The sequence below is a fragment of the Heterocephalus glaber genome, unplaced genomic scaffold, assembly GCF_053883595.1.
Source record: "Heterocephalus glaber isolate CG9 unplaced genomic scaffold, H.glaber_assembly_v1.0 deba00001264, whole genome shotgun sequence".
In the NCBI taxonomy this organism is placed as follows: Eukaryota; Metazoa; Chordata; class Mammalia; order Rodentia; family Bathyergidae; genus Heterocephalus; species Heterocephalus glaber.
In genome coordinates, this window is record NW_028258231.1 from 105,911 (window position 1) to 125,599 (window position 19,689).

The window sequence follows — 19,689 nt, forward strand, 5'->3', positions numbered from 1 at the left end:
AGTTCTACATGGGAATTCATAGCAGTGAATGCCCATATTAGGAAAACACAAAGAACTCAGATAAATAACCTAATGCAGAAACTCAAGTTCCTAGAAAGAGAAGAGAATAGCAAACCTAAAGCCCGCAAAACAGAGGACATAATACAAATCAGACAGAAATCAATGCAATGGAGACTAAGAGAATGAAACAAAAAATTAATAAATCAAAGGGTTGTTCTTTTAAAAGAATAAATAAAATTGATAAATCTTTAGCCAACCTTATCAAAAAAAGGAAAGAAAAGACTCAAAGCAATTAAGAATGAAAAAGGGGAAGTCACAACAGAACCAGCAGACATCCAGAGGATCATCAATACTCTTGAAGTATTAGGTACTTCAAGAACCTGTACTCTAATAAAATGGAAAACACAGAAGAAATGGACAGATTCCTAGATACATATGAATTGACAAACTTGAAGATGATATAAAAATTCTATACATACCAATAAAAATGAGGGAGACTGAAAATGTAATAAAAAAATTTGCCAACAAAGAAAAGCCCTAGTCCTGATGGCTTCACTGCTGAATTCTACAAGACATTTAAAGAAGAACTAACACCATTACTCTTTAAACACATTAAGGAAACTGAAAGCAAAGCAAGACTTCCAAATTCATTACTGGAAGCAAGTGTTACTTTGATTTCAAAATCAGGGAAAGACTCAACCCAAAAAGAGAACTGCAGTCCAAATTCCCTAATGAACATAGATGCAAAAATTTTCAACAAGATACTGGCAAACAGAATACAGAGGGTCATCAAGAAGATGATATACCTGACCAAGTCAGATTTATCCCAGGGATGTAAGGATGGTTCAACACATGTAAATCAATAGATGTAATACACTATATAAACAGAGTCAAGGACAAAAACCATATGATCATCTCAATAGATCCAGAAAGGGCATTTGACAAAATCCAACACCCATTCATGATAAAAACCCTACAGAAAATTGGAATAGAAGGAATTTATCTCAAATGGTTTAAGGCTACCTATGAAAACCAACAGCCAACATCATAGGAAATGGTCAAAATCTTAATACTTTCATGGTAAAATCAGGAACAAGAAAAGAGTGCCCAATATCACAACTTCTGTTCAATATAGTTTTGGAAACATTAGCCACAGCAATTACACAAGAGTAAGAAATAAAAGGAATAAAGATAGAAAAGGAAGAAGTTAAACTCTCATTATTTGCTGATGATATGAACCTTACATAGAAGACCCAAAAATCTCTACCAAAAGACTTCTAGATGTAATTGAAAGATTCAGTAGAGTAGCTGGGTGTAAGGTCAACACTCACAAAACAATAGCCTTCTTAGACAAAAATAGCAGACTCATTGAGAGAGAAATTAGAGAAATGATTCCTTTTACAATAGCATCCAAAAAAATGAAACATCCAGGAATCAGTCTTACAAAGGAAGCAAAAGACCTCTATACTGAAAACTACAGCACCCAGAAAAAGGAGATCAAGTAGGATATAAGAAAATGGAAAGACATCCCTTGTTCCTGGGTTGGAAGAATCAATAGAGTGAAAATGGCCATACTTGCAAAACTGCTATATAGATTAAATGCAATGGCATTTGGAACCAGAAGAGACCTAGAGTAGCTAAAGCAATTCTGGGCAACAGAGACATGGCTGGGGGTATCACAATACCCAACTTGGAGCTATACTACAAAGCTGTTGTGATTAAAACAGCATGGTACTGGCAAAGAAACAGACCCGAGGATCAGTGGAGTAGATTGGAAGATGCAGAAACAACTTCAAACATACTCAGCCTCCTCATCTTTGATAAAGAAGCCAACCACCCTCATTGGAGGAAAGATAGCCTATTTAATAAATGGTGTTGGAAAAACTGGATTTCAACCTGCCAAAGATTGAAACTAGACCCATATCTACCACCAGGCACTAAACTAAGATCTAAGTGGATTAAAGATCTAAATATTAAGACAGAAACACTAAACTTGCTGGAAGATAAGTTAGGTAGACCTCTTGAAGATATTGGCAAAGGAAAAGACTTTATGAACAGAACCTCAGTAGCACAGGAACCAGCAGAAAGAACCAACAACTGGGATTTCATCTTATTAAAAAGCTTCTGCACTGGAAGAGAAACCACCAACAGAGCTAACAGACAACCTACAATGTGGGAAAAAAATATTTAGCAGCTCTATTTCAGACAAAGTGCTACTATCTCAAATATATAAAGAACTGAGAGAATCAGACCCCCGCAAATTCAAAGATGCAGTTCGAAAATGGGTATCTGAAATGAACAGACATTTCTCAGATGAAGGAGTAAAAGCAGAAAACAAACCTATGAAAAAATGTTCAACATCACTGGTCATTCGAGAGATGCAGATGAAAACACTGTGATACCACTTCACCCCACAAAGAATGGCTGCTATCAAGAAATCCACCCATAACAAATGCTGGTGGGGTTGTGGAGAGAAAGAAACCCTTCTCCATTGTTGGTGGGAATGCAGATTGGTGCAACCACTGTGGAAGTCAGTATGGAGATACCTCAAAGAACTAGGACTACAGTTTCCATTTGACCCAGCTATTCCTCTGCTCGGCATCTTCCCCAAAGATTTAAAAGTATCATACCACAGCAATATATGTGCTCCTATGTTTATAGCGGCTACTGTTTGTAATAGCTGAAGCTTGGAAACAGCCCAAGGGCCCATCGACTGGAAACTGGATAAAGAAGATGTGTGGTTTTTTTTTCTAAAATGGAGTACTACTCAGCCATAAAGAATGAGAAACTAGAGACATTTATAGCTAAATGGATGCATATTGAGGCCATCCTCTTAAGTGAAAGAAATAGGACACACGTGTAAATACTGAAAATTTTCTCTAGTGTGAGAAATTGAAAGTGTAAATAAGGATGAAAATGGTTAAAAGGAATAATTGATAATTTTAAATAAGAAAAGATCCAAGGGTTTGGGGCTGTTGGGAGGGGAAGGGGAACAGGAAGAAGGGAAAGGAAAAATTATGAGAAAGAATAAAAAATGGAATCAAACTCTGTGTAAATAGGGAAGGGTGGAGGGGGTGAAGGGTGCCCAGGAAATGGGAGAAAAAATAAGAACTAAGATACATCATGGACAGGTACAAGCACCCAATGATAAATGTAAATGTATTTTTCACCTAAAATGTACCATTAAATATATATATAAATAAAAAAAGAAATATACCTGGAATATTATGGACAACAAGTAATTTTCTTCCAAAAGATAGACTTTTGTCCAAAAGTCCTTCAGGGCCAGGGGTTTAGCTCAGTGGTGCCCCTGCCTACCTTATAAGTGCAAGGTGTCCAGAGTTTGATCCCTGGTACAAAAAAGAGTTCTCTCAATTGGTGTAATGGAAGATTTTAATCACTGCTTGGCCTTGACTCCTCACTTCTTAATTCTCACTGCAAATAAACATTGCATAACCATACTGTAAGAATAACCTCATAGTCAGTTCTCATACGTGGACACAGAAAACAAAAATTTATCATGGCATACGCATATGACTATCTAATGAGAAATATATTAAAAGCTGGTCACAACTTAGAAAATGTGGTATGATTCAAAGTGCAGAGTGGTGATATGATTTTTATCTATTTGAGAAAGAATCTACTCCAAGTTCTGGTCTCATGAATCATTACCTATACATACTATGTAACAAATATTCTTATGAAATTTATGTGGCAAAGACACTAAAACTTTAAAACTTATACTACAGGAATAGAAAAATATTCAGAAAAAAACATGTGAAAGTCATCTTTATTGCAAAACCTACAACAATGAATCCCCACATAGGAGAAACAAAATGACTGAATCTGGAATACATTCATACAAATGTCATCAAGCTGGTAAAGGCTTTACAAGCTATGATGGACTTAGAGGTCACACTAAAACTAATGTAATAGAAAAGCCACATGGAGGCTGGATGTGCAGAAAAACTTTCAGTCAATCTCTTAAGCTTTATCAGCTTGGGAGAACACAGACACATGAGAAACAGTATGAATGCCAGCAGTGTTGGAAAAGTTTCACTCATTCATATAAATTCAGAAGGCTTAATTGAACACACTCGGGAGAGAAACCCTATAGATGTCATTTGTGTGGGAAAGCTTTCACACATTCAAATCACTTGAGTTGACATAAGAGAACACACACAGGAGAGAACCCATATTAATATCATCTGTGTGGGAAAGCCTTCATTGGGTCATTTAACCTTAAACAGCATAAAAGAACACACACAGGAGAGAAACCATATGAATGCCATCTGTGTGGGAAAGCCTTCACTCAATCATGTTCCCTTAAAAATCATAAGAGAATACACACAGGAGAGAAATTATATGAATGCCATCTGTGTGGGAAAGCCTTCTCTGATCCATCTAACTTTACACAGCATAAAAAAACACACGCAGGAGATAAACCATATGAATATTGTCTATGTGGGAAATCCTTCTTTGCTTTGTCTAACCTTAAACAGCATAAAAGAACACACACAGGAGAGAAACCATATGCATGTCTTCTGTGTGGAAAAGCTTTCATTCAATCAGTCACCTTAGTAAACATGAGAGAACACACACTGGAGAGAAACCATATAAATATCAACTGTGTGAGAAAGCCTTCACTCAATTATCTAGCCTTAGGATACATGAGAAAACACACTCTAGAGAGAAATCATGAACATTCTCTGTGTTGGAAATCCTGCAGGAAATTATGTTATTTAGCCTCCCGTAGAGAACTCACATTTGAGAGAAAATATGTGAGTAGCCTATTTGTGGGAAAGACTTCAATCAATGGTATAGACTTAATACTCATTAGAGAACCCAGAGGACAAACCAATCATAGGTCCTCTAATTAGAAAAGTCTTCATTTATTCATCTAACCTTAGGGGGAATACGAGAAAACTCACAGGACATTAACCGTACTGAGAACATATGTGTGGGAAACAGTCATCTACTCATAACAATGATGAAACAGTTCACATACCAAAGAAAATACATAAATGTGACCTGAGTGGAAAAGCCTTAGGCCAATATTATCTTATACCTGATGGAAAAATCTTACAATGGAGATAAACTCACTATAGAGATAAATCTCTCCTGCATGAAAAAAGATTCTACCAACATTCGGACCTTTGTTGTGACAGACTGCTCAGAAAAGAGAACAATGAATGCTGGCAGCACACAGTCTCCCCTCTTGTATGAAAACATAAGTAAAATGGAAAGGAAATCTACGTCAGTGTCACTCCCAAAATTTGAAGCTGAACAAACACACAACCTTAGTTAATGATGTGGAAAATTTTTCAGTTGACTTGCTCCTCAATCAATATAATTAAGGACTAAGGGAAAGTAATTATATATGTCATGCCATGATGCAACATCTCAGATATTTGTCTGACAAACAAGGCTTCAGATATTTCAGTCTAGAATCTAAAATTTATAGAATACTTCAATCATGTATATCATATTAAGACAGTAGAAAATATGACTGGAAAATTTCTATCTGTAATGAATGTTGCAAAACTTCCATTCATCATTTCTCTTTAAACAATAGTGGAAAACTTCACTTGCAAGAACTTCTAGATCTCCAGTCATCACTAAGGACCATTATTCTAAGTACAATGCTTAGTTTACACAAGAATATGTGGAATAGATAACCACTTAATAGCTGATAGGTGGTTAAATAGTTTTGAGGACTATCAAATCATTAACCTGAGGAAATGATTTCTTGCAAAATAACGATCATCCCTTGACTCAAACAGCAGCATGTATGGAAATGTGAGCATGCACACTGGACCAGATGCTCGGTGTCATGTATAAAGCAAAGTTCAAAATGAACACTTGCTCACCATCACATGAAGGTTCTCACCAAGAAAAGTTACCTACTTTATAAGCCATTGGAAGAAATATTAGAGAGCTTTTATTTAGAAACACTTTTAAAAATATACATCCACTCTGAAATACAAAACAAACTACAAGGCAAATGTTTCAGAATACTGACATAATTATTTATGAAAAATGTTGCATATTAATATAGGATAGTGTGATTACCTAGAAATATCAAATATGGATGTGTGGGATAAATTAATTAACTTTCCAAATAACACATTCAATACATCTTATGTACTGAATACAAACTGTGATTTTAATTATTTAACTAAGAAAACATTAGGAAGAATTGTGCGAGGTCTCTTGTAATATTTAATGCAGTTTTGAATGAAGTTATTTAGGCCAAAAAAACTTTAACTTGGAGTTAAATTTTCAGGGTCACTTTCTAGTCTTAATGTTTAGAAAATTTCTTCCACCCAGGTGGCTTCATCTCTCAGCAGCTTCCTAAAAATACAGCAGGTCCCATACCTGGCATGGGATGATGTGACAGAGAGCTTGACTTTCCTCTACATTCTTCTCAGGTTACCAAGGCACAAGGTCCAGATGCAATTACTGAAACTACTGTTTGGAGCATTTTTCCTGTCTTGTGACCCTTGCTTTTCCTAAGTGTACACTGTGGAGATTGATGCAGGATCTCGCGCTTTTTATCTAAACATACCTGAGATTTCTCCCAAAAGGTTATAGAGATGAACTGTTTGTTCAAAGTCACATCCACAACCATTTTCATCATATAAATCAAGCCAATTATATAAATCAATTTGATGATTGATATTCAATATCTCACAACATATTCTTTGCTGCAATAAGAGCAAGCTGCAAATAAATAACTTACAAAACTTGTCAGAATGAATATTCAGTGTGTTTTAAAAATGTAAAATAAACATTAATGAATCAATTTTGTGCTTTATAAAACTTCATGTTTATTAGATTTCTGTAAGCAATAATACAACAAATAATAATTTCTTTGGGAGCCTTCATTAAATACATTGTGTGCCTCCTATATTTGAAGAATCCTCATTTTCATCACATTTGAATGTACAAAGGGGAAAGACAATTTTAAGCCATCTGTGAGTGAAAGTAGAATTTAATTTTGTGAAGGAACATCAACTTATCAAATTTTATAATACAGAAAAGCATTTAAAATATACATGGGTATATATTGGCCAGCATTCTGGATGAGGCAAGAAATAAACACATGAATAATATGAGAGAATTTAAATTTTTCTAATGATTTCAAATACTTCACTTGAAGATCAGCTGGGCTCAAGGAAGAAATTTCACAATGAAAGTGTACGGTGTATCAAATGTGCTCACTTCATGGCAGTAAGGGACAGAAGTGGGGAATAACTCCCATGAGGAATTCTCTACTGAGCTGTGTTTATATTGTTCCACACACACAAGTATGAATCAGCAAGTGCAATACAGTGTGCTGTGTGATTTATTCAGTAACTCCTCTAATCCAGCACACTGAAGCACTGTCATTCTTGCTAAGCTATTACATGAGGCCAGAACAAAAACACAGTAAGTTAATCTAGACCATGAAAAGTTATTTGTCTCTGTATGGGAAAATCTTTCAGGAGAAGCCCAGCAAAGCCTCCACCTCAGGCCTCAGGACAGGAAGCAGAAGCAATTTCTAAGAATAAATGCTGTCCTAAGTAGTCCATAGTTCAAGAGGGAGCTGCCTTCAGAGGGGTCTTGAAGAAATCAAGTTCCTCTTGATACTGGGACACCATGGGCAACTGTATGGCACAGCTGGAAACTTGTGTTTCAGACTGGTCTGAAAGGTAAGGTTTGCCTGACTCCTTCTTTCCATGGTGGGGAAGTACAGGAGAGGGCTCCTGATGTGAGGCAGCTGAGGGTGGGAAGTGACAGGTAAGAGGTCAGAGAAGAGAGGATAGATAGAGTGGTACCTGTGTTAATAGTGCTGGAGACATTGATGTGAAATATTCAGCTACATTCACTGTAAAATAAACAGGTCCACTTCAGTGCATTCCTCTATGTGACTGTCCTGATCTATCTGTATCTGTTGATAGAGATATCTATCACCTGTGATAGTAAAGGGTGTGTACTAAGGTTAGCTTAACTCAGTTTAACTCAATCTCCTGAGTGAGTAGCAGGGAAAACAGTATCCCTTGGGAATGGTAGGATGGGCAGTGCTGCATTGCCAATAGGAACATGGTACCGAATGCTCTTCAGATCCGTACTGACGGTCACATTGGCCCTCCATCCCCTTATGACATCAGTGGTGACGAATATGACACAGACCTGACATTCTCACCCATTGTGGGAGGGGAGGATTTTATCTTCTGTCCTAGAGGATGGTAAGCCCTAGGCAGGCCCATCCATAATGATGCAGCTAAATGACTTCACAGAGGGAGGGGAAAATTAAATCCTGATATTTCCCCCTTCAGAGCAGGTACCTGCTAGCTCCATTGTTTCTCTTCTGTGAAATAAGAAATAAAAAAATGTATGGAAGAAACAATAACTTCAAAAACAATAATGATATAAACATGGAGTGGCACTTCTCTAGACAACAAGTAGTTCAGTGGTGGAAATTCTGTAAATCCTCTGAGATCAGAGAGAAAAGCAAGACCTGCCCTCTCTGTCCATTCCACCACAGACAATGTACCCCAGCAGAGATGTCCTGATCCTCCTGAGAGGCAGAATGGCCCCAGCCTGCCCTGGGGGCTCAGTGAGGGGAGCAGTGTGGACTGCTGCTGCCCCTATGTGTCTGCCCTGTGGGGGCTCAGCTCATGAAGCACCTGTCCCAGGGGCCCTAGGAAGGAAACTGTTCAGTCCTCTGCTGCTCACCTCACACCTCATCCCTGTCCCTCATCTGCCCCTGCCAGAGTACCTGAGGGGAAACAGGACAAGGGGCACTATTTTATCCTTGATTGTGTTTTAGTGTGTTGAAATTATTCATGTTTTGTATTTCTGGTAGATGGATTTTGGCCCCCTTATTTTCTTTAACACATTTGCTATATCAAAAATCTTTCCTGTCCTTTCATTTACATTTACTATACAAATAAAACCCAGCTAGTAGCAAGTATTCAAATTTTATTTCCTACCACATGCAGTGCAGTCAGAATTCTTCCATCAGTGCCCACACTCTGTGTATCACCTTGTCAGAACGAAAGGGAAGTGTGTGCCCCTCATTCAGTCCTCTGTCTACAGGCTCAGAGCAGTGATGGAGAAACATTTAGAGACCCAGTGCCACACTGTAATCCAAAACCCACTTATGGATCACAAAGTGCCAACACTGCAATTGAACCTGAATCCTGATGTCTAGTGTAGGAAAAGCAACTCACACGTTAACATATTTTTACATAAAAGAAAAAGACCCAGTACACAATTCTTAGGATCTCCATATGGCTCTAGAGTTTTCTGTTAAGGAATCTCTTATGGTACAAGAACATACAGTGGATTACTCATCTGTATTTCTATTCATTTCAGATATTAAGTTGGGCTTGATGATTTATTCAAACTTTACCTCTGGTAAGTTCATTCTTTTTCCCTATAAATTTAAAATGTAGCTGACCATGACAATATTATACATTTTAGTCTTCAAATTTTTAATTAATTTATTTAGGAACAACTTTATTTATAGGAAACAAATGCAAGCAATCCAAAGGAGAGTCTATGGAAATGATTTATGAGAAGAATGTTGTGATTCCACATTTGTGTGATAGAGTCCGGTTCTCCCATGTTTTAGACACCTGTCTCCCTTCTGGACAAAACACGAGACACCCACAACCTCAGAGGAGAAACCTCACAGGAGAGAACGTTTTTCTCATTGACTCAAGAGTTCTGAGGATGCAGCACAGTGGACGCTGCCTTCCAGGCAGGAAGCCCACAGTGGTAGGGTTGGTGGACAGAGCTGATCCCTCCATGGGGGCAGCCTGGAAGCAGAGGACAGGGAAATTCTCCACACTCACTGCACAGCCCACAGAAATACTCACTCTCTTCACTTCTGCTCAGTCTCTGTTCTGGGGTCATTGCTTAGCCCCCTTCTGAGAACTGGGACTTCGTGGTCCTCCTCACCTTACTCCAGATCTTTCAGCTGGACCTGAGCATCCCCTGCCTGGCTCTGCACCTCCACAGCTGGAGTGGTAGGTTGTGCTCTCTCTTCCCCATCTGCCTGTGGTGCCCATAGCCTGCTCTGGACCTGAACTCTGTATTGAGAACCCACCATTTCCACCCAGTACACCAGCCTCACCTCTTCACTCTCAGGCTCCTGCCTGGCCTGTTTCAGTCCTAAACTCTCTCACTCTGCCTGGAACTGTAGCTTCTTGGACAAAAGTGTTCTTTGTGCCCAGCCTCTGAACTGTCTGGGCTGGAATTCCTTTGCTTAGAATCCCTCTGTTCTGGCCCAACATGGCACCCCCTGGACCACTGTTTCCAGCAGCCCTAGATAGTTTCCCCGCAGTGGCCCTGCTGGGTTTCTGCAAACTCCCTCTTCTTTGCCTGGTGCCATCACTCTGCCAATCTGGTCCCCAACTGCAACCCAGGCCTTGGGTCCCTCTGCATCTGCTCCTGTCCCTCTGGGCCCCACTTTTTCCTGCCTTTGCTCTTTGTTTCCCTTCCCCAGGCTTCAGTTCCCTTCATCTCTCCTTGTCTCCCTTCACCAGCCATGGGATACACCTCTGGTTCCTCCATGGATTCTTGGTATTTCCTGAAATGCTCCTGGCTTTGCTGCCTCATCTGTTGCATCCCCCTCTGCTCAGGACCCTCCAACTCCCTACAATCTTATCCACCAGGTCACAGGTCTCTTCATTCTCACTTCATTTCCTCTGTTCACCTGGGAGTCCCCCACACTCCACCTCTGTCCCTCCATGTATCCTCAGATCCTTCTCTTCCTCTTCACTTCCCTTTATGCCTCCCATGTTCCACCTCTGTCTCTGGCATCCTTTCCACAAAGCATCCCTTCCCTCCACTTGTCTTGGGCTCCTTCATCCATTGAAGTGTCCCCTATTAGGACCAGTACTTTCTGCATCTCTTTGTTCCCTTCAACACTTCCTCTTGTCCCTCTGTATCTCTCTGGAACAATTTTCCAGGCATCAGGTTAATTCCTTGATTCTCCTTGAGTCTCTTCATCTTACTGACAGTCCTTCACTTCAGGCTTGGGTCCCAAGGCCCACTGATAGGACCCTATGTCTGCTGCTAGCTTGTCACATCCCTTTTGGCTGTGTCCTGTCCATCCAAGATCTCCTAATACCTTTGCACTGGGTCTCAGGTGGCTCCATGTCTCCATTGCACCTGCCAATTATCTACTTGTCCTACACACCAGACTCAGTTCTCTCTTACCCCCTTTGCCTCACTATGCACACAGATGGGTCACTGTGTGACTCCTTGCGACCCCTGCACCTCGGTTTTCAATCCAATTCCCTCCTCCAAGATCCCACCTCCAGGCCTAGGGACAGTGTAAACAGCAGTGCATGGCTCCATTGATTTCCTCCTCCTGCCCCTAGGCAAAGCTTGTTCCCATTTACCTCTCAAACCTGTCCTGAGAGACTGCATTTTCCCTCACATTCTGAAGAGTATGAAAACTTATTGAAGAAAAAGTATTATTTATTCTCTAAGAATGGGAAAAGGAATTGGATGTTTCAATTCAGATGTTTTCATTTGTAGATGAAGATGAAAATCTTCAATGCATAAACAGCCCTTTCCCTTTTCTGTGTCTATATCTTCTCAGCATTTTCCCACTACTCTCTTTATAATTTTGCCTTTCCTTTGCATGGAAGAAGAATTCAGAGTAGGAATAAGATGGTGTTATGCGGTGAGTGGCCCACATTTTCCTCAGTGTCTCTTGAATCTTTGCACCCCTGTATTTGTTCTGGGGTCCTACATTTATTTTTTTAAAAATCAAATGTTTTAAACACTTTTAGGCTAGCTGAATCAACCTTCTTTCTTATCAGATTGTACCTTATTCTTTACTCCAGAAAAATCTCAGTCATTCTTTCATAAAGCTTTAAAAATATCATCATGACATGAGCTTGAAATATCTCTAGGCATTTTCTTTGACACTCATGACAGGCACTGGTGCCAGTGCAGACAGCAGAGAGCAGGGGCTGTCATGTGACCCAGTTGCACAAGCCCTGGCCTCCTTCTCCCCACAGGAGTGCAGGGAGTGTGAGGGCAGGGATCCTCTCACACCCACCCAGAGCAGAGCTACAGCACACCATGCAGCGCTGCTCATCTGTGGACCGTCGGGTGATTTCCATGTACTGTTTCTCAAGGAGAATCTCAGTAACCCTCTTCATCCTCCTGGCACTGGGAATAAACCTAGCTCTTAACCAGAATCACCTCTCCAAGATGAGCAGTGTTTTTTAAAGCACTTTTTACCATCCTGCTATGAAAAATGGCAGCTAGAGATGCATTTTCAGATCCTCCTTGTCACCATTTCTGGTCTGCTTCACTTACATGGTGAAACTTTCTGTATTGATGGAGGAATTTTTAATTTTATTCTCTTAATGCTAATTTCATATTCCATGTAGAAAAGGATTCTGCATCAATGACTTCCTTTTTGAATCATGGTGAATCATTTCACACGCAATGATTTGATAGTTTTTGTCAGATCCTCTTTATTCACCTGATTGTGGTTGGAAATCTCTTTGTAGCTGACAATTTCACTGTTGTTAAAGACAAGAAGATCTGCCCTTTGCTAGGGCATAACCATGGCTACATGCGGTTGCCCAGATGGTTCCTTTTAACTTCACCTGATCAGAGACGATATAACAGTGTCAGTTTCTGTCAACTGAGTTGCTGGCTATAATGTAATTCAAACATCTGTTTAAAAAAATATTTTTCTTGTGGTATTGCAAATTTAGATAGTGGAGCCTGAGTATTGTGCATGTGCTGTGCTGGAGATCACATGTGTGAGCAAATGCCCAAGACTGTTACTATGTTTTTTCTGATAAAACAATTTGACTTATTTTTGAAATCTGCACTGATGCCACAACTGTATACATCTGATGTGGTTTGCTGGAAAACTCACAATCATAGGCTGCCTGGAATTTATTGGTCCTAGCATCTTCAGAATTATAATACTTAGATAATCCATAAATGAAGCATTTTATCAATATATTTGCATAAAAAGTTGAAAAGCATCATTATCATCCATATATTTGAAAACAGTAGAAAACCTCATCAACTTGTCCTCTTCTTTATTCTCAGTCATCCTTGTACTGTCTTCTTTATGACATCATCATAGTGTTTAGCACACAGCGCGGGTGCTCTGTAGACAGACTTGGGCTCTCTGGATTTACCATGCACATAGGACCTTATGCAATGCACTCATTTAGTGTTGATCATCATTCCAATCAGTGTTCCTAAGCTGAAAAAATTTGGCAGGCACTTCCCAAACTGACTCCACAAACAGTTTTGGTTGATTTTCCTGAATAACATTACTGGTTGCTCCAAATTCTTAATTATGCATATGAGTTTGCAGCTCCTGAATCATATGAGGTAACTGAGGAGAGATGGCATGCAGTAAGACATACATATTTGCCATTTTTCACTGCTCAAATGATATTATGGTAGCCTAAATGTAAAACCACTAAGTGGTCTGCTGCCTTTTCTTGCTGGAATTCAAGAATTACTCTATTTACAAAGACTTTGTTTCCATTTTCTCATTTTCTCATATTAATTGAAATGAATTTACATTAAGTACATGAACTTGGATGAAAATATTCTTGCCATTGAGTGTACTCAACCCCTAGTCTCCCTGAAACCCTTTCCATACACTGTGAGCAACTTGATTCTTGAAGTTAATTTGAAGCTTCTTGTATATGATACTTTCTTATATCAGTCAGAAAGGGAGACTCAAGAATTTCTTGACAAAATTTTGAAGGAAATATTTTCTTATACAGTTTCACATGGACAAAGGAGTTAATAACTCCACGAAGTACCTTCTGGTTTGGGTCTTCTGCACCATGATCACTGGTGATTGCTAGGAGCAGCATTTGGATAAGGATGTTCTGAAGGGGCTCGGCCATCCATTTAATCACAAATTCAGTGCTCTCCTCTTTCCATGAGTTGTGTATCCATACCTAAACCATCATAGCCATAGCAGAAGTCAGCTTCAGTCAATTAGTTGTTTTCATAAAGTAGGTGCTGAGATACCTGTACAAGCCATCCACGGAGTGTGTATCCTTGCTCTATTCTTATCAGCACCTATAATACATAGGAAGTACTTGTTCTTCAGATGTGCCAACTCTCTGGTGCAAATAACAAATGTGATTTTCCTAAAAACTCTTACTTTCCTTCTAACATCTTCCTCCAATGAACTCAGTAAGGCTACACAGAAGGCACAGAAGACTGATAACAGCCATTTCTCAATGCTCGCTCAGGCTTCTGAATCTTGACAAATGCTTTGGCTGTAGTTAGACTGGTTCCAGGCTTCATCATAATGCACTACTCTTGATTTGAAACATACAGGCACTTTCAGTTTGGAAATAGTGTTAGCGGACCAAGGTGCCACAGAGCCTACTTCCACCTGCCAGAACCTTGCATGGGTTCCTGTCATTATACAGCAAGACACAGGCAGTGTTAACACCTCTGACTGTCTCCTGCCATCTCCCCCAGGCACCTCAGGGCTTCTGTCCACCTTCTGAAACCTCTGGGCCTCCTTGTGTCCTGAGAAACTCTCAGGGTCTCCCAGTCTCCCTGATGTGGTCACAGCTCCTATGTGTGGTGTTCCAGAAGTGCCTTCTCTTGCCCATGCTAGAGCTTCTTTTCATTCAATTCTCAACCCTGGATGTGGACATGACCTTAACATCCCATTTGGACAATTACAAAAAATTATTGATCTAAAAGAATAGTTTTCCCCTGAGAAATAGAAAAAAGATTAGGCTGTCATACTTCACATGTTTGTATTCAGGCATGAAGTTTGTGTGTGGTGAGTCACCCACATGTTCCTTCATATCTCTTGCATCTTTGTGTCCTGGCTTTTGTGCTTGCATTTAATTTATTTTTAAAGCAAGTCATATACTTTAATTTTGGGACTAATTCAAGGAACCTTCCTTCTCTGATATTTTAACGAATGTATTCCCACTTCGTTTCTGCTTTCCTGTCATTATGACACATGGCCACTGGCTTGAATCACTGATGGTTCCAGTTAACCAGGTGTGAGACCAAAGGCTAAGTTGACCTCTCCTTGGGACTAAAAGGAGGGGATGGAAAGATGTCGCCCCCATCTCAGGTGTGTGCTAACATGCCAGCATCAACCAGTTTCAAGGAGAGAAACAAGGGCAGCTGAAGTCTAATGAAAGAAAATACACATCAGCCATGGTCTACAAGTTATGAGAGCCTGAGGAAGTTGCCCTGAGCCCTCAATCACATGGTCGCCTGCATCCTGTGTGAACCTAATAAAACTGAGTAGCGTTGTCAATACTGGGCTTTTGTCTGCCTGAGGCCTCTTCTTCCAAATTATTCTTGTGTCTTTTGTCTTTTGTCCTCCCTTGTTCCAGCACTCATAGGCTGGTTGTAGAGATGGAACATGGAGGACAGTTCCATCAGGGAGCTCATGCCCTCTCTTTCTTATCCATGACTCTCCCAGTGAGTGGCAGGTGACCATCCCATAATGAGACACAGGTGGCCCAATGGGAGAGTCCTGCATGTATGGCCTCTCATAATCATGTTAATAAAAACAATGTCATCTTATACATCTTAACTATTAATTGGCAAAATCTGCACTAATATCTTAAATAAAATGATGGAGTAAGAATTAAAATTCTGTGCTTATGATGATATTGAAAGGCTTAGATTCTGCTGATCACTCAGGAGTCTATTCCCCCACACAGCTCATGTTCAAGGACTGTGGGGAATTCAATCACAAAAGCAGCAGCAAAGGGTGTCCACTATGCTGCAGTGGTGAATCCCACTCCCCATAGTCTTCCACCTAAGTAAGGAGGAGAAGTGGGGTCAGGGAAAACCCTAAGTCTTCAGAGCAGCCTTCATTGTAATGACTTGAGAGAGGAAGGAGCAGTGACAATGGGGAGCACTGGGAAGAAACTGAACACTTCACTCTGAGGATCAAGAGATTCTCTCTGTGTCTGTGGCCTGTGCCCAGGTCATGTTCAGGAAACCAGAGAGAACTGGAGAGAAATTGGCTCCAGTTTCTTCTCCCTCCAGGTCAGCCAGACAGCTCTTTCCAGTCATGGTGGGTCACTTTAAAGGAAGATTCAGGGCCCATCTAGCATCTTTTCACAGGAGAGGAAGGAAAGCAAGGGGTCTGGGTCAAGGTTCTGAGGGGGAGGAGAAGGGCTGCTTGGGGCTGGGAAAGGTTGCACTGAGGAGCAGACAGACCCGGACAGGGTCACAGAGCTTCAGGGCCTGCATCATGGCACAGTGGATGGGGTGGGAATCTACACTGTTCTCCAGTTCCAAGCAGGGATCCATGTGTCTTCTTAGCCCTGCCTGTTCTTCAGGCAAGAAGAGGAGCAGAGAAAGGCTCTCTCTCATGCAGGATTATCCCAATAGGGCCCAAGACGCAGCACTAAACTGCAGGATATCATAGCCTCTGGTATCTGTCCCAGGGGGAGGCTTCTCCCTGCTTCACTGCTGCAGTTTTCTTCCAGGCTAACCCTTGGCACGTGCTGATCATTACAGTGCTCTGATCAGGTCAGTTCCCTCCTTGAGATGCTGACAAAGCATAGTCACAGTGTTTCTCCCAACAATTTCTCCAAACTGTGTCTAAATCCATGACTTGTGACATGTGTCCATTCCTCAAGCACCAGGCAAGAAGTCTACTGGAAACCCACAGCTCTGCCTGAGCCCATGACACAGAGAAAGGGGCAAGACTCATACTCAGCTTCTGGGAAGTAGGAGGAGACCTGTGCTGGTCCGATCCTCACTTAGATGAATCCCTGAAGAAGAGGATGCTCAGCACACACACCCCCCCTGCTTTGCATTGCAGAGAGAACTGGGGACCTGAGTAGAGTAATTTCCAGAGTCTGTAGGCTGCTCCAAGTAGAAGTTGACTTTTACCAAAGGTGTCACCCAAATGGCCCAGAATCTCCCTACCCCAGGTGGCTAGAATTGACCTCCAACATCCTCAAGAGAGGTCACACCTGGACTCAGTCCATTCCTGCATGCTCTACATTGTTCCAGACTGCTCCATTCCATTCCTGATCCATTTTGGATTCAGCCCCAGGTATGTTCCATCAATTTCTCCTCATACAGCAGTATCATGGTTTATTACACTCATTTCATTACATTTTATGCAATTACCTTTCATTCCTCTGAAATAATCATTTGAATTGTCATTTTTACATTTCTCTAACTTTCAATATTAACTCACCTTTACTACACACTATTCCAACTCTAGGTCCTTTCAAAAAGGAAATTACCTTAGAACAATGAAATGTAACAGAATTTAAAGGATGTACAAAAGAAAATTTGAGATTCAGGAACCCCTCATAACCAGAAAAGGTCCAGAGAGATCCTAAAAGGATTGTAATCCTGCATCATGTGTAAAATGGAGACATAGAATACAATTTGATTAAAGAAATAGTAAAGAACCTATGAAGTGGGTGCAGCTGAATTAATTAATGCTTTCCACCTGCAGTTGCTCACTAGGTAGTTGGGCTCCAGAAACTAATTACAACTCAGTCCCTGTGATCAACTCTCTATTGACATGGACTGTGGAACTCAGCTCACATGCTCGAAATTTGTGCCCTCCCTCAAATTTCATTTACCTGTGCATGTGTTCTTGAGTGTATGATTCTCTACAACAACTTTAGAATGTACAATCTTTCCTGGAACATAGAAAACAATTGAGATTCTTGGTAAAAATAGCAGGCAGATTGTGCCTTGCTAGTATAACTTTCTACTGGTCTTTCATCTTTGTTCTACATTGTGTGAGGTTATAGCTTTATATGTGTCTGGAGGATGCAGTCAAAGTGAACCCCATGTGCCCAGAAAGGAAGCCTTGATGAGGTGCAGAGTGTGTGCAATCAGGGCGCATCCCCTGGCATGTGGCCCTGATTGGGTTTGCTCAGTGGTCTCCACTATATAAGGGGAGCTCAGGCAGAAGAAGCATTTTCCCAGGAAGGAGGAGCTGCAGTGCTCACCACTTTGGGAGAAGAGCGACTTGCTGCCTGCCTGTGAAAACTCCTGAGAAGCTAGAGGGCTTCACTGTCTGCAGCCTTGGCTCCTGGTGAAGTCGCCAGACTATTAGATGTGAGACGTGCTTAAAGCAGATCCTGCCCATTGTTAGATGAATTGCTATCTTCTGATGCTTAAGTTTTATGGTAAATTTATTTTATCAGCAGTTCTTACCAGTCCCATTCCCTATCTGTTTAAATTTTTAAAATGTTTATGAGTCCATGTTTGCAGATCATCATGTTTGGTTCCCTGTGTGGAGTTGGCCATGCACAGCACAGCTGGGTGCCTTTTTCATCCCCTACCCCTTCCTTCCCTCACCCTTCCTCCATCTCTGGAGAGTTTCTCTCTACTTCCCAGTGTCTCCTCTTTCTTTTGCTCTTTTTTTATAGTTACATCTTTAAGTTCATGTGTCTGAGTTATTTTCTTTAGCATAATGGTCTCAAGTTGCATCCATTTTCCTATAAAGGACTCTAATTTAATTTTGATGGTTTTGTCCCTCTTCTATCACTCTCTCAAATGTATATCAAGGATTTGCTTCCTCCATGATTGTGGATACATTTTCTCCCATAGAGTAATGAATGTTCATAAGGTTTCATAATACTTAAATTTTTATGACTAAATTTCAAGCTCTTAATTGGGATGTCCAATTTCAAGGTTTCTTTATGCACACATATCTGGAAGCTGCTATACTAAATAGCACATACAGAGTCCATTTTCTTTATCATAAAATGTCCTGAGTTTCTGTGATCTACACCTTCTGTTACTTTTCTAATTTGCACTTGCAATAATGTCTTTCCATCTTTACATTCATTATTTTTTATGTGTATTACTATGATTCTTAATTATTACTTTACCATTTTGGTATCCATGCTCCTATAACATATTCAAGGGATTTATTAAAATTAATATGTTAAAGGGATATACTTTTCCTCAGAACACTGTGTTTTGCTTCATGTAAGTATTAATATAGGTAATACAAAGTGATATTTCTGTTTTGAAATTTATTTAAAAGTATTTTCCAGGTTATTTATTATAAAATATATTATTTGACTGTTTTTGTCCTGTATATCAAAATTCATTTACTAGGGGTGTTTTTTGATATGTTTCTGTATTGCATATCAATATTCTTATGAATATGAGTCTTTCCTCCCAACATGTAACCACTTGTGTTATATAGAGAGGATAATTTAAACATTGAAAACTAGATTTTTTTTTCTAAGTAAGGGAGTTTTGCATGTAAATTTCTGTAATGTAAGCATAATATTGCTCTCACTCGTCATGAATTGCTTTGCAAAATTTGGAATTGAAAATTCATGCCATGTTTGTGTTGATTTGTAATCTATTTTTTTTCTTTTGGTCTCATTTTCCTTTTTTTATCCCCCCCCCATTGTTTATTGGTACATTTTAGGTATAAAATACAGTTACATTCATCAGTGTGACCTTGTACCATTACATGAGTATCTTGGTTTTTATTTTTTTCCCCTTCCCCTGCCCTCCCTGCACCCCCTCCACCCTTCCCTATTTTCAAAGACTTTGTTTCCATTTTTTTCCTTTTCTCATAATTTTTCTTTTCCATTGTTTCCTTTCCCTTACCCCTCCCACTTCCCCTACTCCTTTAGAGCATGTCTTCCTATTACACAATATCAATAATACATTGTAAAAATTACAATATCA

The 19,689-nt window shown here is 40.0% G+C and overlaps 1 protein-coding gene across 1 annotated transcript in view; it reads left to right on the forward strand.

Moving 5' to 3' along the window:
* The first annotated feature begins 17,909 nt into the window (after positions 1-17,909).
* Positions 17,910-19,689, forward strand: part of LOC110347607 (uncharacterized) — a 34,482-nt gene continuing 32,702 nt past the window's right edge. The window contains exon 1 of the mRNA XM_087211017.1: positions 17,910-18,161. The gene's annotated coding sequence lies outside the window, so the exon portion shown is untranslated. The remainder of the gene's footprint in view (positions 18,162-19,689) is intronic.